The 20,839-nt window shown below is 35.7% G+C and overlaps 1 protein-coding gene and 1 pseudogene across 4 annotated transcripts in view; one reads left to right on the top strand and one right to left on the bottom strand.

Annotated features, from left to right (window-relative positions):
* Window positions 1–20,839, bottom strand: part of ZFPM2 (zinc finger protein, FOG family member 2) — a 442,808-nt gene that overhangs the window by 40,147 nt on the left and 381,822 nt on the right. The window lies entirely within an intron of this gene.
* On the top strand, window positions 17,068–20,087 carry LOC108385461 (large ribosomal subunit protein uL11-like; annotated as a pseudogene).

Raw genomic sequence — 20,839 nt, 5'->3', positions numbered from 1 at the left:
ATGCCACTGCTGACCACGAGTGTCACTCAGAGGATTATAGAAGGTGATGGATGCTTTTTAGGCCTACCTATGCGACAGCCATTGTTCCTACTTTATTAGTCTGCGGGAGGGCATTTTTCAGGATGCATGAAATCTTTGACTGGCCAGCGGAGGGTTTCGCTCTTCCTCCAGCTGCTTGAGTGTTGTGTAACAGCAGTTTTAAAACCACCCAAGCCAGGAGACAAGTGTTCCACGCTGGCTTACAGCATTCAGGCATGTTAGAGCCACCTCTGTTTTGCTGGGTATAGGCAGTCCCTGAGAAGTTTATGAGGCAATCACAGATTTTTGGTTAGCTGAAGGAAAAACAGCATATTTTCGAAAGGGTTACAGAGTCTTTACCTATGTGACTCTCACTCACCTTAAGGTCGGACCACATGGGCAACCATGAAAACCAGTGCCAACGTGTTGCAATAAACGGCCGGCACAATGGAAAGATAAAGCTTCAAGGAGATATTCAAGGAGAGTAAAAGCCAGAACAGCAGCATTTTTAGTTCCCAGACACACAATAGTAGGATTAGGGTATGCAGTTATTTTTGTCCTCATGTTTTCACACTTTCCACAGTGAGACAAATTGTTTCCAGGGAGAATAACTTATTCTCACCATGTAAACAAATAAATAAAAATGCCCTTAAAATTTTAAGACAGATAGCCATATCATGTTTAAAACCTATTCAATATCTTAATAGCCAGAGATTGGATATTTTATTTATGGCCTTACAAATTACTTTGGGGGTATAGAAAGAGCCAGTAACATAAGAAATGGTCATGTTTTTAAAAATTATTTTTCATTTTAACTGATTCATGCTGGTTATAAAATTAGCTACCCTTGGTTTTAAAGGCAGTATTAGTTACATCATAAGGCAAGTGGATTCTAGCAATGTATTATTCATAAGATGTTTTGTAGCCAAATACATTACAGTATATAGTTGCACCAACAAATTAATATTTTAGAGCTAATTGAAATTGTTCTTCCTATAAAGATTAAGCCTCTTCTACCCAACACACTTCAGTCGTTAAAATAACACTTCTAATGCCTTGTCTAAATGATGCCTGACATTAATGCAAAGCTATATTAAAGCACTCAAATGACCAGTCCCTTTTGTAATGTGCTCTATATGATCAGACAGTGGGTCAGAGTTGGGCAATGTGTATAAAGTAGTATCAAATGGAAGCTAATTAAAATACATTCTCTATAGAACTTTACAGAAAAAAAGAGGCCAATAATCATCAGAAGGTATTCTAAAAATGACATTTCTGAAAGCGTTGTACCATGCTTTAATCTCCTCATATAAGGGTAATTTTTGACAAAAGGGTTTTATTGTAGGTTCAAAACTTCAGTTGGAAAATAATTTTTTATTATGTCAGTAAAATCATTATGAAGTCTCTCAAATGCTTTTCTTATCTGATTTTTATTTTCCTAGAAAATCAACTTTCATTTTATAGACAATAAAAGTTTCATTATTTTGCCAAAATTGAACATCTCCCTGAAAACAGACTTAGCCTTCTCCCTGTCTCCTACTGAGATTGCTGCTACAATTATTACATCACACACACACACACACACACACACACGACAAGCTCTCATACACATGGGTGTGCACACACGTGTGTACACACACACACACACACACACATTAAATTTCCCCTGACCATCACAAATGCAGGAAAGCAGATGCACTGAAGGTCTGTATCTATAGCAGACTTGTTCACCCACTATAAAAATCCTCCTAACAATAGCTACCTAAATCTTCTACAGCAGTGCCAATTTTGCAATGGTCCTGTTTGGGCTTACAAATCATGTCCTGGTTTTGTTCTCTGTTATCCTTCAGACACATCTGTGTTAAAAAGGAAAAAAGAAAATCACATGCTTTACCTCCATCACAGAAAAAAATTAGCACCACTTTTCTCTTACAATTCACTTTTCTTGTATTCTTTTTGAGAAATTAGATTCAATTGAGAATGGCAGGTCATAGAACAAGAAATTCAGGTATAATATTCATCTGTAGAGATCAGGGGTCCTAGACAAAGACTTTGCTCCTGATGCCTTTTATTCAGAGAATTTTCATTGATGTTACTTCATCTCAAACTTTTCATCTCTGGGTGGTGTGACAGAGCTTCGAAGCCTGAACTTACTACTTTTTAAGGTCTAGAATAAAGCAGATGTTTACGAATGAGTAATTCTCTGTCTGATGCTATGTATTTTCAGGACAGTGGACCTGAGAAATTCTTTAAGGACAGTTGAATATAGATTTATAGTTGAACATTTATTTTTAAATCATTAATGCCACTTATCTTTTAATTTAAGCCCTTTCATCAGTAGAAATGAAGCAACATCTTTCATTGTTCATAATTGCACTTCGCCCTGATTCCCATCCTAGCTTTTGGACTAAAAGGAAATTTTGTTGACTCTAAACTAATAATCCCCATCCATCCCACTGGAAAAAATAAAGTGGATTTCATTTGTGTCTTTTTTCCTACAATACTGATAGGAAATTCAACTTTATCATGATAACTGCATTTATTATTATAATTATAAAAAAGAAAAATACTAGGCAGTGAATAGTTGAATGTGACATTTAGTAGGCATGGATTAAAAATCTAAACCTAATATGCTTAAAATATATCATAGTACACTAGAAATGCTAAGAAACCCATACTGAGTATAAACATTTGCCAAAACATCAGTACAAAACCCAATCCTCACTTAAAGATGACACATTTAACTAGCAGCAATTATTTGGTATGAATAGAAATTAAAGTATTTTTATTTTCACATTTGATGATATTTTTGTCACCGCTGTGTGGTAGGAAAAATACATTATACATTATAACATCACTATTAACAAGAAAAATACGATTTTTTGTAACCAAAATGTATTTAAACTTTCAGGCAGATTAATTTGATTGTCAAATATCATACTTTGGTTAAATGTACTTTGAAGTTACTGATTATTTGGTGGATTTAGGCTCAATCATTTGCATTTTAGAGATCCAAATTTCTTTAACATACATGTGTTTTTCTACCATGGCAATTCTTTCCAACATAATTCAGATTTCCAGTAGTCATCCCAATTTCAAAAGGAATTAAGAGAGATTTATAGTAAAGTATAGTATAAAATATTTATACTATGAAGACTAGTCCCAAGAACGGGTTCAATGATATCATGTCTGGCTGAGAGGTGAGGCTTGTGTGAACCGTCTGGGGGTTCAGGGGAGCTGTCCATGGATGGGCTCTGGGTCTGAAGTTTATGGCATGGCTTCTGTGGTTTCCAACCTCCAAGTGTTAAAAGTCAGACTTTCATGTCACAAAACCCATCATTAGAATTTAAACCACTGATCTCTATCTAGATAGAACCTGGGATTAAAATTTCCAGCATATCATTATGCAACATGAAAAGTCACTTGTATGGTGGAAATAGCAGCTAATTCCAGGCATCCAACAAGCCTTTTGTTTGGTTTGCTAGCGAGGAGTGTTCCGAGAGCAGTGCACCCCCTTTGGGTGATCCTAGCCTAGCCTTTTAAGTTGGCCCTGCTCGGGTGTGTTTCAAAACTCTCAGAAATCAGATGGCTACTGAAAGCCTGCCACGTGCTTCTTTTCTACAGTCAGTAAAGGATTCAGAGCTTTGTGCACATACCCTCTCAAACTCCCAACTATATTACAAGGAGATTCTACTTATGCACTTAGAAAAACTTGTACAAACTATAAGGGTGTCCTAATGAAATCCTAAAATTATCTACAATTTATATTTTAGATTTCCTTATGTATTTAAGGGAAAAAAGGTTTACTATTTTCAAATGTCTATAAAGAGAGGCAGAAAAATATTTAGACAATTCTCTAGAGGGTTTATGACTATAACCATCTGACTTGAGAGGTAAGGGCTGGAAGCACAGATGATATGTGTTCTTTAAATCACTCTTGAAGTTCTTTTTCAAAGAAGGTGGTTAATTATGAAAACAGAACAATTGTCGTTTGCTTATTCTATATAGTTATGTTGAATCATACACTAAGCACTATTTAAAATGATTCTGTATTGACAAGGAAGGAGAAAATATGTATAACAGTTCTAAAATATGCGTGTAGTCACCACAAAACAACCAACTGTTTCCTGTTTACGACAAAGGAGTAAATAATCCGTTGATCTGGCAGCAGGGCACCTGCTTTGCAACCGACTTCGTATCAGTAGTCCCTGAACCCTCATTATTTTTCCTCAATTAAAGTTCATAGTCTCGGAAAGTCTGTGCTGAGCAGATGTACAACTGTTCTTGACGACGGAACACAGAAGAATCACAAATTTAGAAAACTACTGCCATTTCATAAAACCCAGAATCACATCATTTGTTGTGGGTAAGAAACATTACAAACAATATGTCTCTTTTATAGGCTGCTAAGCCAGCACATTACAGAAAAGAATATTAAAGTTCAAAAACTGTCACATGGGCAGTACATTATGAATACTGTAATGCATTTTTTTTATGATTCAAATAATGGTTACCGATATGAAAAAAAAATCTACAGTGGGTTATAATGTAAAAATTGTGACTGAGAATTAGACAAAATTGGAAATTGAACAAAACCATGCATAGAGTAATGATCTGTAGAGAACCACAAAATGTAATAATGAATATATTTCAGAAATATGAATTTACTAATGCTAGCTCTATTTTCATCTTTCGCATAATTCTAGAATCTATGAGCACTGATCATTAAGGCAATCTGTTTAAATAAAAAATGTATCAAGAATCCAGTTTCAGATATAAATAAGAGATACTTGGTTGAAGAACTTCTCTTTTTTTTTTAACAACCTACCTAAGGTCAAATACTGCAGCATCATCCATTTAAAAAGCTACATAAATATAGCCTCCATCACTCACTCACTTCCTTCTGTGCTTAAGATAATGAGGAAGAGAAGTAAGCAGTCAGGGAGATTTTCATTTCCATTTTATTTAAAAAATGCTATCTCCATAAGACATTGAAATACATAGTTTGCAGTAAATAACCAGAAGTTCCTATGCAACATTTCCTAGTCCTTCTTTCCCTCAGCATAATTGTCACTCCACAGTGTGTGCTCTACAGACTGTAGCAGATTGTTGAGTCTTAAGGTCAGAGTATATGCTTGAAGCATCAATGGCTACACCTGTCATTTTGGTTTTCCTGGGAAGAGTGTGTTATTGTTTAATGTTACAACATGCATTTGTTACGATCCCACTTCCAATTTTGCCACTGCCATGGAGGTGATGGTAACTACTTATTAACAGAACTATTTTAATAGTATTTTAACTTCTAGTCTCTGTTGTAATTATTTTTATTTAATTATTTGACACACATAATATTTCCCAGCCATTCAGACTCTTTAATCCTCTTGGTTCTCCCACGTAACCATAATGCAATTGGGAAAGGTGGAAATAAATCAGGTTTTTACTTTCAAGCATTAGTAAAAATGTTTAAGTTCTGCACAGGGTGATTATTGGTAGGAAAACATTTTCCCTATTCACATTTCCTTGCTACGTGCACCTGATAAACAGAGAGGATATATTGAAGAAATTACTGAATCTGGTTGGGAAATCTACCTTGTATTCACTTCCAAGTCTGCATGCTGAGCTGATAACTTAGTTATTTTAGAGCCTGATGAAAATGCAGTATCCCTCAGACAAAGGATAGAGTTAAAATATCCTGGGTGGTCAAAGCTCTCTTTAGTAGCTTTGTCCCAGGGTAAGCCTGTTTTCATGAAAATCCTTTTTATGTGTTCCTCCAAATGAATCTCTTTTATTTACATTTAAAATTTCATAGTTGTTTCTAAGATACATTTCTCCAGTTTTCCTCTTGACAAAATTGCTTGTGCTCTTCCAATGCTGCTCTTCCGAATTGAGCAACTATGGGCATTACTGCTGCTTAGTTCAGCCTTAAGAAAACAGCCCAAAATGTAGTAACAAAGATACATCATCACCATAGACACATGTGTCATGTGGAGTAAAACTCCTAATCTATCAAGGAGCCCAATAAAATCATGACAGAAATGACTACTTAATACATAATGCAGAAATATTGGTTTTATTCCTTACCAAAAGATTTTATTACACTAATTTGATTTCCTTTTCCTTGAATAATATTGATTTAAAAATCACAGTCTTCCATGCTAATTATAAAATTTTGAAAAAGGCCTTAAGTATACAGCAGCTTGTAAAATATTTTCAAATAATTAAATAAATAAAGTAAGTTTTATTTCAGATACAACAGGCATACAATTCACTAAAACCGTACCCTTGCAGGTAGCAGGCTTTGTTGCAGAGACAAGTATCGATGGTCACTATGCACATCTCTTCTTGCGCACCCTTCTGGCATCTAGTCATTCTTTGATGGTAGGTAAGTTACTCACTCTCCCTGAGACTTGGTTTCTACATCTATAAAATGTGGACAAATCAGTCTTCAGGTTTTTTTTTTTTAAGATTTCAGTAAAATAACATACAAAGTCCCATCACACAGTAGGTATCCAATAAATACTGTCCCCTTTTTAAAATCTGTTTTTCCCTTGATAAAGCATTATCAAATGTATATTTCTTGTTCTGTTTTCTGTCATTGACATTCATTGGTGTGGCTCAAGAGAAATCTTACATACCCTTACCTCCGTATTTTTCTTCTTAAAATATTCATGATGCTCAAATTCTCAATACTTCTGAAACTGGCATCATTTCCAGTTTGATAAAGTTCTAGAACTAATAGAACAGCATTTTCCTGGGCAGCTAATTCCTCTCTGCCTCACTTCTCTATTTCCTCCCACCGATTCTTTCTTCCTCCTATCTTTTATTCTCTCTTCTTTCTCCCACTCTCCTTTTCTCCCTCTCCATCCCTCCTCCTCTCCCATTCTCTTACATCTTAAAAAAATAGTATTTGTTATGACCTAAAGTCATTTGGCACTAGAGGATTGCTCTTGAAGAGCTTGTAGCCCCAGAGGGGAGAAAAACATCAAACACTGCCAGGATACACCGTAAGAGTATTCTGCAAGGTAGGCAGGGATTCCTTAAGGCTTCTTCGAGCTTTTTCAAAGAAAAGAATAAGGTAGAAATAATATATGATATTATTCTTCCCTCAGAGGAAGAAATATGAGTTTCATAGAAACATTTTTCTCCTTTTTGCTTTAAAAACATGTTTGATAAAAGGGGTTAATTTCTTAGACTTAATGTTTAAAGAAATCTTTCTCTGCTTTCATGGCACGTAGGAAGTTATTTTGTTTTGTTTTTGCTTTTTTAAATGGTCTGCCATTTTCTCAGTGTGCTTTAGAGACTGGTAATTTTATCTCCTATACATTGTACGGATATATGCAGACTACTTGACCAGTTTTCTTTTTATGTTTTAATATTTAAGCATTTTTAGCAGAAAAAGCATTTTTAATGTATTATTTCAAAATCCCAAAATAGATCTTTCCATTTTGGACTTCAGTTTTACTCTCTGTAGTTTTGTTTTACTCCTTCTTTGTAGCACCAATGAAACTAATTTATGAAAAGCTTCCAAAGGAAAATGAGTTGATGCCTCAGCAATGTGTCCAGTATCCTGATAAAGTCATTATTGTCCAGCTAGGGTCAGCAAATCAACTCATGTCCGTACACCGATTCCTCTTTTCCCAAGTGAAAAGAAAACATAGATTCATTCCATTAAACACTATTTCTTTAGATGGGGAAATTTTTGGTGTCTTTAAAAACTGAGCTAATCCCTTGGTTTATTCCTAAAGCAAAATTGGCAGCTATGGCAACTGATCATATTATACCAACTTGAGTGCAAAGTGATCATGTGACAATTAATACAGAGGAAGTTACATCAATTTAGTGCTTCAAACCATCAAGACTTTCAAAATTACATTAATGAAACAAAATCCTAAATCATTTCTTCAGAGAGCTTTGAATTGAAAAACTCTCCACATTAGTATGAGCCAAACAAACCATTGTTGAAAAAAAAAAGAGCTAGTTATTTACCTTTCAAAGGATGGAATACCCTCAACATTTTATGGCTGCTTAAATAAAAAGTATGTTATACTTCTTAGGGTTCTGAGTTTTAGATATGAAGAATACAAATATATAAATGATTCAGTTATGCTTTACTAGTGCTTAATAAATGAAGGTTGGACATTGAAGAACACACTGACACTCTAAACCTTAGGTTAATATTTAATAAACAGATCCAGTATGTATTCACTTTTGGATTTTAAAATTACTGTGTTTGGCTTAGAGACTTCCTTTACAATGACCAAGATTTTTTCTGTTGCCTTATTCTATAATGATTAGAAGTATATAGTAGGTAAAAGTTAGATAAACTGATATAAGTATAAGTCATAGACACAAACTATCTTAATAATGAATGCTTTCTATCCCCTCCATCCTTTACCATTGAGGTTTTGTGGCCTCTTACCTTCAGAATCCCAGTAGATTCAGATTATATAATAATAATATGAGATGATTTAGGAATGTTTTATGTGAGTAATGAGAACAATATTCAAGCACAAAGATATTGTGTTGCACATTTGGTGAACAATGGAAAAAACACAGGTCTCCTATGAAGAGATATAATATAAATGCTTATGTAATCAAATCTACATACATTGAAGTAAACTAAGCAAGTTGATTGACACTCAAACTCACCAACTGTAAAGGAACTCAACCTCAAAATTTTAAGCCCATCTTAGATGTGGGAATGCATGAATTGGTTCCACTTTGAAAATTCCATTTGCTATTATGCAATACTAATGCATCTTGTGAGAGGTTTAAGGATTTCTTCAGAATCACTTCCTTTTCACCAGTGTTACTACACTACTATATTTAACAGAGACATTTACATGCTTTGCATTTTAAGTGCCTTGGAAATCCAAGCACAGAGCCTGCACATTTCCACTGCACCATCAGATGTAATGAGTTATGGTACTATCGGCATGTTGATAAGCTATAGCCCAAAGAAGAACAAGAAGGAAGTATAAAAAATATGGCCAGAGGATGGGATAAAATTATCAGCTAGTGTGTTTTCCTGTTTGGTTTTAATCTACATTTAATTAAATTCTTATCTTCTGTGTACTTATGGTCGCATTTGAATGGCGAGACTGCATTCATTATGAATGGTAAAACTTAACTCAGAGAACATTACATGTGGCTTCTTTAAAAAAGAGACGAAGAAAAATGCTGTCTTTATTCTTTACACTCAGGTCTTATGAAAGCGGACCAAACTCTCCCTCAGGTCAAGTGCAGGAGCACTTAGCCTTTGGGTTAACTGATTTGGAAAGCTGAACTTAAATCAATTTTAATGCTATTTTTTATTTTTACTATTTGGAAATGTTTTTATCAAATTCTGAGCCTGAACAGAGCTGGCAAGGGGAGCAATGAAGTGCGTTAAGGAAATGCCTTCTTCATTCTTAAAAATAGAGATGATGACAGGACATTTTTATTAATACTGTAAAATGTGTGCATTAGTCTGCATCCTTAATTATTAAAACCATTACATTTCCTTGTCTTTATATGCTGAAATAAGAAAAAAATATCTTAATTGGTATTTAAATGTTTTTTTCCCTGTGTCACAGACCCTTTGAGTTCATTCAAGCATCCATATATTTCAGAGAAACATAAAATGTTTTGAACCTAACATTATTTTACACACCTACTACTTTCATAACCAGTTTTATTTTTAATTCTAGTCCAGGAATGGCAGGACAAATCGACAAACTGACAATGTCTTTAAGGGGATATTTGGTACCTGCAAGAACTGTGGTTTCCTTGGGCCAACATAAAGATTGTGTCTGCCCTAACAAAGGGCATCAGAGACGACTATTTCTGATTTAGGGTTGAATGATTATTTGCTGAAGAACTGAAGTTGGGGATCAGATTTGCTATACCCACTGGGTCAAAATTCACCAAAAACAAGAACAACCACCAACGTTAAAGAGAATAACACACACACACACACACACGTATATACACATATATGTATACACACATATATACACACTGACACATATACACACATATACATATATACACACATGTAGACATACATATACACACACAATAAGAGAATACAGATTATTCTGGGGAATACAAAATATTCCCATAACTTTCTTAAAGTCAGTAATTTATGACTGGCACCTGTGTGCCACTGAAACAAGAACATTTCAAGTGAGCATTTGTTATTACTTTGGTATTTTATGTAACTGGAAAAGGTTTAACATTCCCATCGAAAGTTCAACTTCAACAGTTATAACAAAATAATGGCAGTTCCAGTGGCATATTTCCTTCACACATCCCTGGCATAAATACATCAGGAATTATATCATTCTATTGTTTTGAAAGGAGCTGTAAAAGTCCCAACAACTGGGTCAAAAAGTTTTATCTGACACATTAGACTCTATAACTTTGCTCTGTAATGGGGCACCAAGACCTTCTAATAAGTCCTTACCACTCATTTACCCAGACACTCCAAAAGGGATGAGAGATATTTTCAGTACATAGCTTTCACACTTCAAAAGTCTCTTTTTCAAATAAGTATTTTTATTTAGTTGGGCATGTATACAATTCTGTAGATAGAAGTGTCATTCTCCCATGTATGATTGGACACAATGGGGATTAATAAAAAACTCATGATAATTATACAACATTAAGCCTTTTTTCAAAAATGATTCTCAATTCTTAGAAGCTAAGCAAGCTCAAATATTCATAATAAGTGACAACTTCTGGATAATACCCTATTCTGAAAGCATAGCTTTCTAAAGTTATAGCTGGACAACTATGTTTTGCTATAATACATAATATACATAAATTCAAGATAACTTTGGTAAGTTGTTTTACTTAATTATTTTCTCAAAGTATTTTTGTATATATTCTTTTATTAAGAATAGTTATATTTTTTGGTTGTTATTGTTGCTTTTCTTTCAGTAAACACCTGCATGAGATTGTAAGATATTCGTTGTGATGCCTTTTTCTGAACAATCTGAAATGTTTAAGTCAATGCAATGCCGTCAGCATTTATTGAGCAATAGTAAGTTGAGCTAATTTACTATTAGGCCATCATTCTGTGATGTAGAGAATGATACAATACAGTCTCTATTAAAGAATATAATGCAGAAAACCAATGCTGTAATTCAATTTGTTAAGGGTTATGTAGTATAAGGATACATAAAAAACTAAGGGGGCTGATATGAATAGGATGTGAAACTCAAGCTGGTTATGAAAAGAAGATTTAGAGCTTGTTGGGTGGCAGTTCTACAGATACTTAAGAAGTAACATATGTACAATCTTTACTGTTCCCTTAAACTCATTAAGAGAATTGGGATTCACCACACCAAGAACTGCCAAAGAGGAGCAAACAGTGTTTACATGAAGTGGGGAGATAGCCAAGATGCGACTGTTCATGCATAGTGATACAGCCCAGGCTGCCACCAAGTCATTTCTCTGTCCATGTTCCAGCCACATTTACCTCCTTTAAATTTTTCAAATATACTATCCACTTGCTGTCATACTCCATTTGCACCTGCTATTGTAGCTAAAATCACTCAATTCCTATCTGATTAAGTTTGTTTTTCAAATTCAGCCCAGGCAATCATTACTACTTCAAGAAAGCTTTCCTTGACCCCCTCCGTCTACACAGATACCCATACCCATGGAAATCTACACACAGTCTGGGTGTATTTACCTCGTTACATATCATCAAAGAACCATGTTCTTTTCTATGATGGACTCAATTTGTGACTGTCTGTCTGGTTAGACAGTAACCTCCATGAGAACATGGACTTAATCTATTTTGGATCTATATTACATCCTCAGCAACTAGCTGAAGTGTAACACAATTGTGCTGAATGCATATACAACTATAGGTAAGAGACCTCCTGGCCACCCAGGGTAGAGATGGGACCATAGATCCTAGTGCTGGGAACATGATGCCCTGTGGGGAGAAGTGCTGCTATAGGTGAAGTGCCCAAGCATACTTTATGCCCCATGGCTAAATTGTTTAAGAGAATACATACTTCCACAGATAGCTGTAAAAAGAATGATAAAGAGCCAGAGAGGGAAGAAGTCAATGTACCTTCACATGCCCAATCCTAGCTCTGTAGGTAAGTCAGAAAAGAAAGGACATCATTTTCATAGTTTTTCTATTTGCATGTCAACAACATGTGTATTTATGATGATTTTAAGGTCTGGGGCTCATTTGATTTGACTTAAAAGTGATCACCTACATTGAAGGATAAAAAAGTCCACAATGCCCTTTCAGTAATAATTAAAATATTTATTATTGTTATTTTTCATAGCTGCCCTTCAGGAAAACAAATGCACTTTGAAATAAATAGAGAATGATAAAAGAACACTATGAACACATGAAGCTTGGGCTGATGGAAGAAAACTGGGTCATTGTGGATTGTGCACATTAAAAATACATGCTTGAAAGAGGGCAGTATATATTCATTCTTGTTTTGTGGTAGGTGAAAAAGCAACCTTAAAGGAAGAGCATTTTCTTGTGAGCTTCTGCTCCAATAAATGAGTTGGTATATAGACACTGGAATTGAAGAATCATAAGCACACAGGGCCTTTTTAACTGTCTGGGCAAAGGGAGTCAAGAGAACCCCAGAGATCTGAGTGTTTCCCATAGACTAGCTCTTCCTGCTTCCCTACCACTGTTAGGGGAGTGAAGGAACCAGGACCCTGCACGATCCTGGCCAGGCCCATGCTGTTCCTTACTGACACTCACAGACCCACCACCACTCTCCGAGTTCTAACACAATCAGAACTAATCCTGTGTGGTGACGCATATTGACTAGACTTATTGCAGTGATCATTTTGCAATATATACAAATATCAAATCATTATGTTTTACACCTGCTATAGGATAATGTTAGATGTCAATTGTATCTCAATTAAAAAAAAGATAAAAAAGTAGTCTTAATGTCACCTTTATCTCAGCATTTATCTGTGATGCCTAGAAGCCCAGGACTCCCATGACCCTCACCCTCATACTATAATCATCATACTGTTTAACTGACATCTTCTCTCTCATTCTTCACCAACTCCCAAAAAACCCTCCCATTGGTACTCAAGGGAAATTACCAGCAAAATCTTCCATAGCCTCAACCTCTTCTGTGAGCATTCACTCTGCTCCCTGCTCTTTCTCAAGTTGTAGCTGGTTTCACTCTCATGAACTTATTGTCACTTAACCTCAGGGTGGAATACTTACCCTTACTTCCCATTGCAGATTATTCTCCTTCCCCACTCTAAACCTGCATTTGAATCTCATATTACCATGCTATCACAGCTTGCCATAGTCATTTAAAGAATCCCAGGTCATTAGCTTAGTTCCTGATCTTCTCCTATACTGCTCCTGATTTAATTCTTGGTAACTGTGAAATCTATAATACCCAGGTAGACAATCATATTGACTCTGGGCTCCTTGACCCCCTTTCTTGCTGACCCCCAATAATCTTGCTGTCTATCCTAGCTCCAGCCACTCATTCTCTACACCTCTTTTTGCCAATAATTTTGACCCTTTCTTTTATAACTTTAATTCAAAACATCCCGTTCTCAAACTATGGCTCCTGTCATGCTAATGAACTCTTTCTAGAACTTTCATTACAATACAAACTTCACTAGGACTTAAAATGCAATATTGCCACTTTTTTTCCATTTCTCTTCATCCCCTCATGTCCTTAACTCCCCTGTTTACCCAGCTTAAACACGGTGTCCTTTATCATAAGCCCTTCCTTACCAATATCCTCCACTCCTTCACTCACTCTTACTTTATTGGGCTAGTCTGGCAAAACCCTAACTGTGTTCAATCCAACTTCTCACCTACTCTGCATTTACACCTAGCAGTAAACTAGCTAAAGGAAAACACAACAGTTCTAACAGACTCATTTCAAATTCATGACCGATGATATAAAGCGGGTCAGTAGTGTTTCCCAGCAATCATGTCACATTTCCCAACACCATTCACTCTTCCAATGCCCATTCCCCATCCCTTCTCCCTCAACTTAGTTTCCCCATTCACTAAGAAAACTAGTAATCAAAAGAGAACTCAATTTCCACTTCCACATCAACTCAACAACAGGCACCAATGTCCATATAATCTGCTCCCATGACTATTATCATGGACATGCCCACCATGCTCTTATTTAAGGCCACCTTCCCAAACTGGGTATTAGATGCCCTCTTTCCTTCAAACATCATTTTTTCAGTCTTAACTGGATCATTACCATCAGCATGAAAACATACCATAATTTTTGTATAGTAAAAAATAATAAGAAAATGCCCCTTGACTCACACAACTCAATTCTTGTTTATTTACTCCCATTTAAAGCAAAACTCCTAAAAGAGGCATCTCTGCTTGCTATTTGCTAATCAGGCTTCCAATAGGTGCTCAAGCCCACATCTATAAGGATTTTGATCTTGTCGTTCTCACCAAAGACATTGCTAAATCTAAGGGTTGCTTCTTAGATCTTGTCTTACATGAATATCAGAGAAATTGAGCAGTTTCTCCCTGAAACATGTTCTGTCCTGGCTTCCGCTCAGCACACTGTCCTCGTGTTCTTCTATCCTTACCGGCTGCTTCTCCTCAGTTTCCTTTGCTGGGTCCTCTGCTCCCTGTGGTACACTCTCCTCCTCCATTATTCTGTCCAGCCAGTCTGGGCCACCCTGCTGTCCAGGGATGGTGCCAGAGCATTCTTGCCTCTTCCTGGGACACTCTTGCCTAAGACAGCTGCATGGTTAGCATCTCTGGACTTTCCCAAATGTCCCCTTCTCAGTGAGGTGTTCCCTCACCACCCAATTTTAAATTTCAAACCTCCTTTGTGTGCTACTCTTCTCTCTGAAATATTTTTCTCCAATATACATATTACCCATTTATTTGTTTATCATGTCATTGCTATGGGAATATAAGCTCCTCAGGGAAGAAGTTCACTGCTGTATGTGATATACAATACTTGGCACACAGTGGGCATGCAGTAACTATTTAATGAAGAAATAAAACAGATGAATATTTAAGATTTTTACTGTATTTCTTAGGCTCTATAAGAAAATTGCTTTGTGTTTATTTTCCATAACACTAAAATAATTATATTTATACATTAGTGTGCTGGGCTTCCCTGGTATTTAATAATATAGAATTGCACACCCATAATTAAAGGTAATTTTATTATTTTTATAATGTTATTTGGCTTTAGGGTGTATTTCTTGCTGTGAAAACGATTTACTATTATCTTTTTATTGCTTTATCCTTCATATTACATTAGAATAAACACTACTATGTTGGCTTTAACTAATATCTCTCATATTTATATTGGCCAATTCTTTTTGTACCTTCTCTTCACCCTTCCTCTGTGTTTTAACCTTTGAAGGAGACAGGGAAGAGGATGATAAAAATGTGTTTGGGAACTGTTTTACTTCTAATAGAACAGACCTACACGAGGCAAATGGATTTAAATGCTGAGTAATAGTTGTCACTTCTGAAACCAGTGCTGACTGTCTGTGAAGCATGTAATGAAATTAAGAAAAGCATAAAGATAGGATTTGAGTGGATTTCCTTGTCTTCATGATCAATTATTTTGACCTAGGTCCATTAGCCAGACTGTACCAGTATTAAGGGATATTTTTTTCAGTAATTTAAAGCTAAATACAATAATATCTAGGGGAGGGTGAAGATACAGGGCAAAAAAAAGGGGGTTATAAATAAGGAAGCAAACCTGTAGAGAGAAACATAAAAATCCAGCCTCCTCAAATAGACCTGAAAACATGACATCCATTATTTATACTGGCAGTGCTTTCCTTAAAACTGTCGACTTTTTTTGCACCAAACTCTAACTTTCCATTTCTGAAACATCCTTAAGAAGACTTGAAAGAAGCTGTTAAAAGCGTATCTATCCAGAAGCCCTAGAAAAACTATAACTGCAAAGTGTCTTTACTGTTTATATGAGTAATCAAAGGTATCAACCAGGAAGACAGCCAAAACTGTTCTCTCAGGAACTGAAAGGAAAATTTATCCAAATGGAATATTTCTACAAAACAGGTTACAGGGAATTCTGGTTCTGCAGCCAAGTATGCATCCCCTATATGCTTGTATATTTCTCACTATAAACATGAATATTCATAAATATAATCCCAGTAGATGGGAACAACGTAAGTAAATTACTAAACATTAGAAATAGCACAGAAAACTTTAATGCAATTTAAGTACTCATGTAGACATACACAGTTTGCATCAAATAACTGGGCAAAAAGATTACATCTGCATTTCATTTACTTCCTAATCTACATAGTTAAGTAATCAATGACTGAGTTGTTTGATCTGTATATTAGCTACCATGTTAAAGGCCAAACGTTGTTACTTGACCACTCTTGAATGGAAGTCCTACTAAAATCTGAAGTATTTCCTTTTCTTTCCCCTTTTTCTCCTTAAACTGAGGTCAGGTCAGAGAACAGAGAATCATCTGAAGCATGCGTTGTTTTCCAGAAGTGTTTTCAAGGGTTCCTGGGGGAGTCACTCTACTCCTTAAGGACCTGGCACTTAAATTTTTTGTTTCCTTTGTGTGATTTTTTGTTTTTGTTTTTTTGCTGTTCACTTCCTAATCTTGCTAGTATGCCTGTTGCAAACAAACAGTTCATGTTCTAGCCCAGGGTAAGCTAGGAAGCCAACTAACCAGTCTATATAGGCTCTGCCTAAATGAAGAGAACACATACGAGTTCTGAGTGAATATCTGAGGGACTCCTCTAATAATAAAGTGTTAGGCTAAAATACAAGAACTTCTGTGGATCTAAGTTTTTGTTTAAAGCAAATCTGTACTTGCATCTATTGAAATGCATTTAATTTTAGATGCTTTGTGTCTGTTTTCTCATTTGTCTAGGTTCTTTGCTATGTTCTGGAGCACAGCGAAATTATAAAGAAGATAAATATTTTTATGAAATATTATTATAATATTTGCTTACAAGAAATTTCTCTCCACTACAAAAGATGAATACTTAAAAATTATGTGGAGGACTTTCTGATCAGAGGAGGCCAAGGTCCTTCAATGATCCCATGTCTGGGATCCTACACCAACTGCCTTGGCCAAACCTCCCAAGTTAGACCCCAATAAGAGCAAAGTCATATATCTAAAGGGCACTAGTGGGGAAGTTGGTGCCCCATGTGCCCTGGCCCCTGGATCTGTCTTCAAAAGAAGCTGGTGATGATATTACCATGCCAAGCAGTGACTAGAAGGGTCAGGGTTACAGGGAAATGGACCACTTAGAATGGAGAGGCTCAGATGGAGGTGGTACCTTCTGCCTTTGTCCTCAACATCCAAACTCTCAAGGAACCACCCAGAAATGGAACAAAGCAGAAAAACATTAAGCACAGTGGAAACAACACTTTTGATGAGATTGTCCATACTGCCTGAGAAAGGCAGCATGGATCTTTGCCCAGAGAACTCTCTAGAAACATAAAGAGATCCTGGGAAATGCCCACTTTGTGGGCTGCAATGTTGATGGGTGCTATCCCCATGATATCATTGATGACATCAGCAGCAGTATGGTAGAATGCCCAGCTAGTTAAGAACTACAGAGGAAAATAATTCAATAGAAGATCATTTGACAACATCCACAACAAAAAGTTACGTGAACATCACAGTGTCTTCTCATGAAATATAAAGAGAATTTGGTAGGGAATCTTCTCAGAGTTATGCTTAAGATTGTCATATGTACAAATCCCTTTTTCTACCCAATATGAAGTATGAACATAAAAGAAGCCTATTAAAGATGGACTTCAGGAGGACCATGAGTACCTTAAAATTATATGCAAAATCTTATGTGTATATGCACACATTTTAGCTGAATGAAGAATTTTGTGTGAAAAAAACTCTGAAATACTTAATGACCAGATGCAAACTATTAATTGATAAAATAATAGTAGTTACATCAGTTCATTATTCAATGTGAAGAGTGACTGATATTTTTATCTGGTGTTCATTAAAAATATTAGAGATGTTACTGATAGAGCAAATGTCTGTAAGGACTTGCATTGTATAAGCAGAAGAAATAGTCCTTGTGTAAAGAAGCAGAATTCAATATTTGGGTAGTGAAGTTGTCTAATAAATTACAATGTTCTTGTGCAATATTCTTCCATGTGTAGCCAATCACTGGCAAATCCAATAAATAACCTAAGCATCAATAAATCCTCAAGTGTTTATTAACTTTTTACTCTTCTTCTAGGGAGTCTGTGCAGTGGTGATAATGTGACTCATGGGTTTGTCTGAACAGTTATCAATATGCTTGCCATTTTATTTCACAGTGTGGAAGAAATGAAAGAAATTAATAAATGCCAACTATTTGTTCTGTATTCTAAAATAAGGATTGGAAAAAAATCCTTATTTTTATTGGCTTACTTTTCAAAAGATGCCAAACTTGCTCTTCAGGAATGTGATATCCATCAGGGCTAGTGTTAATGAAGTAAATTAAAACTCTTTTGAAATGTACCAGAGGCTCAAGGTCAAAACCATTCACACTGATAAATATTAACTTGGCATATGTTTCTAAATGTCTAAACTGCAGAGATATACTAGAAGTTTCCAGAGTTAGCTTTTATTCAGGTTCCCATTCCTGTGATGGTCTCTGTTCTTAGGGGATTCCACTTTAGCTCATAGATACTTTGGCATCTGTGACGTGGTTTGATTTCTACATTAGTTTCATTAAAATTTTAACCATCATGGCCTATCACAATTTCACTAGAGAAAAAAATATTATGCTAAAAAGTAGGAAGATGTTTAAACATTAATACTTAAAAAATCTCTTCATAGGGAAGTAAATCAAAGTGACATATCATCTTTAACACTTTGTCAATAACAACTGTAAATTTGTGCATAGGTTGGGAAATTTCTGTGGAAGAACCATCTTTCCAGGTGTTTATGAAGATGCTAAATTTTTGAAAAGGAGATGAGGGACATTTGGCTTTCTTTCCTTGAAGGGCCTCATCAGAAGCCTTAATGTAGCTGCACATTGCTGGACGACCTACTTGATGTACATGAAATCCAAGGAAATACGATTTGGAGTCATGTAGTGTACAGAACAGCAAAGATGCTTGTTTCCTTCCTGCCAACACAGCTGAAAATTCACTTTCCACCCATAACAAAGTTTGCATGATTTAAAAGTGACTCAAATTGTATATTCATGATAAAATGACCATTGAATATTTTGGCAGTGTCTCCTTACACTTTATTTTTTAATTTTAAAGCCACTTTATTGAGGTATAGTAGACACACAAAACTATATATCTCTAATGTGTACACTTGATGAATTTGGAGATATATATATGCATCTTAAATATTTTTCTGAAACCTTCACCATATCTTTTTAAAGCCGCTTTCTATAATATTGTCTGTTAACTAAAATCTTTAAATTAACTGCTATTTTACATCCACAGGGAGTCTCATTATCTAAATAGGAGCTTTAAAAATTATTTTATAGGGAAGGAAGGTGCTATTAAAATAAAATGATATACCAACTTTAAAAATTCAATTCAAGATTTTTTTCAACCCCTGGTAGACTAGTTGTCTAAAAGCAACTGTATCATTTCTTTCTTAAAGGGCACATACTCAGATTTTCAACCAATACTGTTAGCAAATCACAAATTCTCTATTCATTTTTTCAGTTAGCAATGAATTACAAATCCTTGCGAGAGATCTTCCTAAATATATGAGTTTGTAGACCTCATGCTAAAGGGCATTCTAAGTCTGTTACTGAATAAGTAAGAAAATATTCACAGAAACCTAAAAGGAAACAGTAAAAGAGGATCCTTGCAGACCTCAACACCAGAGTGAGGAAAATAGAGTGATTCTCAAAATTGAAACAGGAGGAGGATTCACATGTGTTGCCTTGCTGAATAGAGACATAAAATGAAACTCTTATGCAACACCTCTCATAGTTTAATATCTAAGGTTTATCAAATATGGCAAATCACAGGAGAGGGGCCAAATGAGTTATCTTGTCTATATCTGCCAATAAGACAGTATAGTCCACAAAGTCTACATAGCTAACAATCGCAGCTTTAGTGATGCTTACAACACTGGGGAATTACCTAACTCGTGTGTACTTCACTGTCACATGCATATTTCTCTGCAGACAGCACAGCACCTTTTCTTGAGTCTCGAATCGCTTTATCTAAAAGAGAAGTAGAACACCCTTGGTGTTTCTTTGAATATTTTGAAATTTCTTGGTAATGTAAACATTCAGACAAATATTCATGCATAGTACTCTGCTTACAGATACGCGCAACTACTTGTAAAGAGAACTTCACTTTAGCGACATAGAATGGCTCAGATGTGAGACTATTTCTGGGGAACATAAGGATGTGAGTCATCTCTAGATAAAACATACCCTAACTATTTTTCATTTGCATTTATCCTGAGGTAATAATTTTAAACAGGCATTAAGCACAACCCTATGGAAGCAAACATGTCATATGACATAGAGCTGGGTAACCTAAAGAGGATGCATGAGAGAGAGGCGTGCTCTTGAATCATGGCTGTGCACCACTTGGGCATGTGAGGTTCATGTAAGCCTTAGGTCTTGAATGCTGACTGACAGTGCCATCTTCTTTTGCTCCTCCAGGTATCCTGTTACTGTTGTATTCCTTGACTGCTTCAAAATATCCAAAATGTCCTTGGTCGGCTCTCAGGATGACAAAGCTTGTGTGTATTTTCTTTACAATGTAAGACAGTAGACAAGGAATCAGAGGTTTTAAACCCTGAGCTGTGTAATTGGAGTGGTAATAGGGATTGATGAGGGATAATCAGGAAGGGACAGCCCCGTGATGTGGGTTGCT

Source organism: Manis javanica, chromosome 2 (assembly GCF_040802235.1).
Source record: "Manis javanica isolate MJ-LG chromosome 2, MJ_LKY, whole genome shotgun sequence".
In the NCBI taxonomy this organism is placed as follows: Eukaryota; Metazoa; Chordata; class Mammalia; order Pholidota; family Manidae; genus Manis; species Manis javanica.
This window is presented reverse-complemented; position numbering and strand designations above follow the sequence as displayed.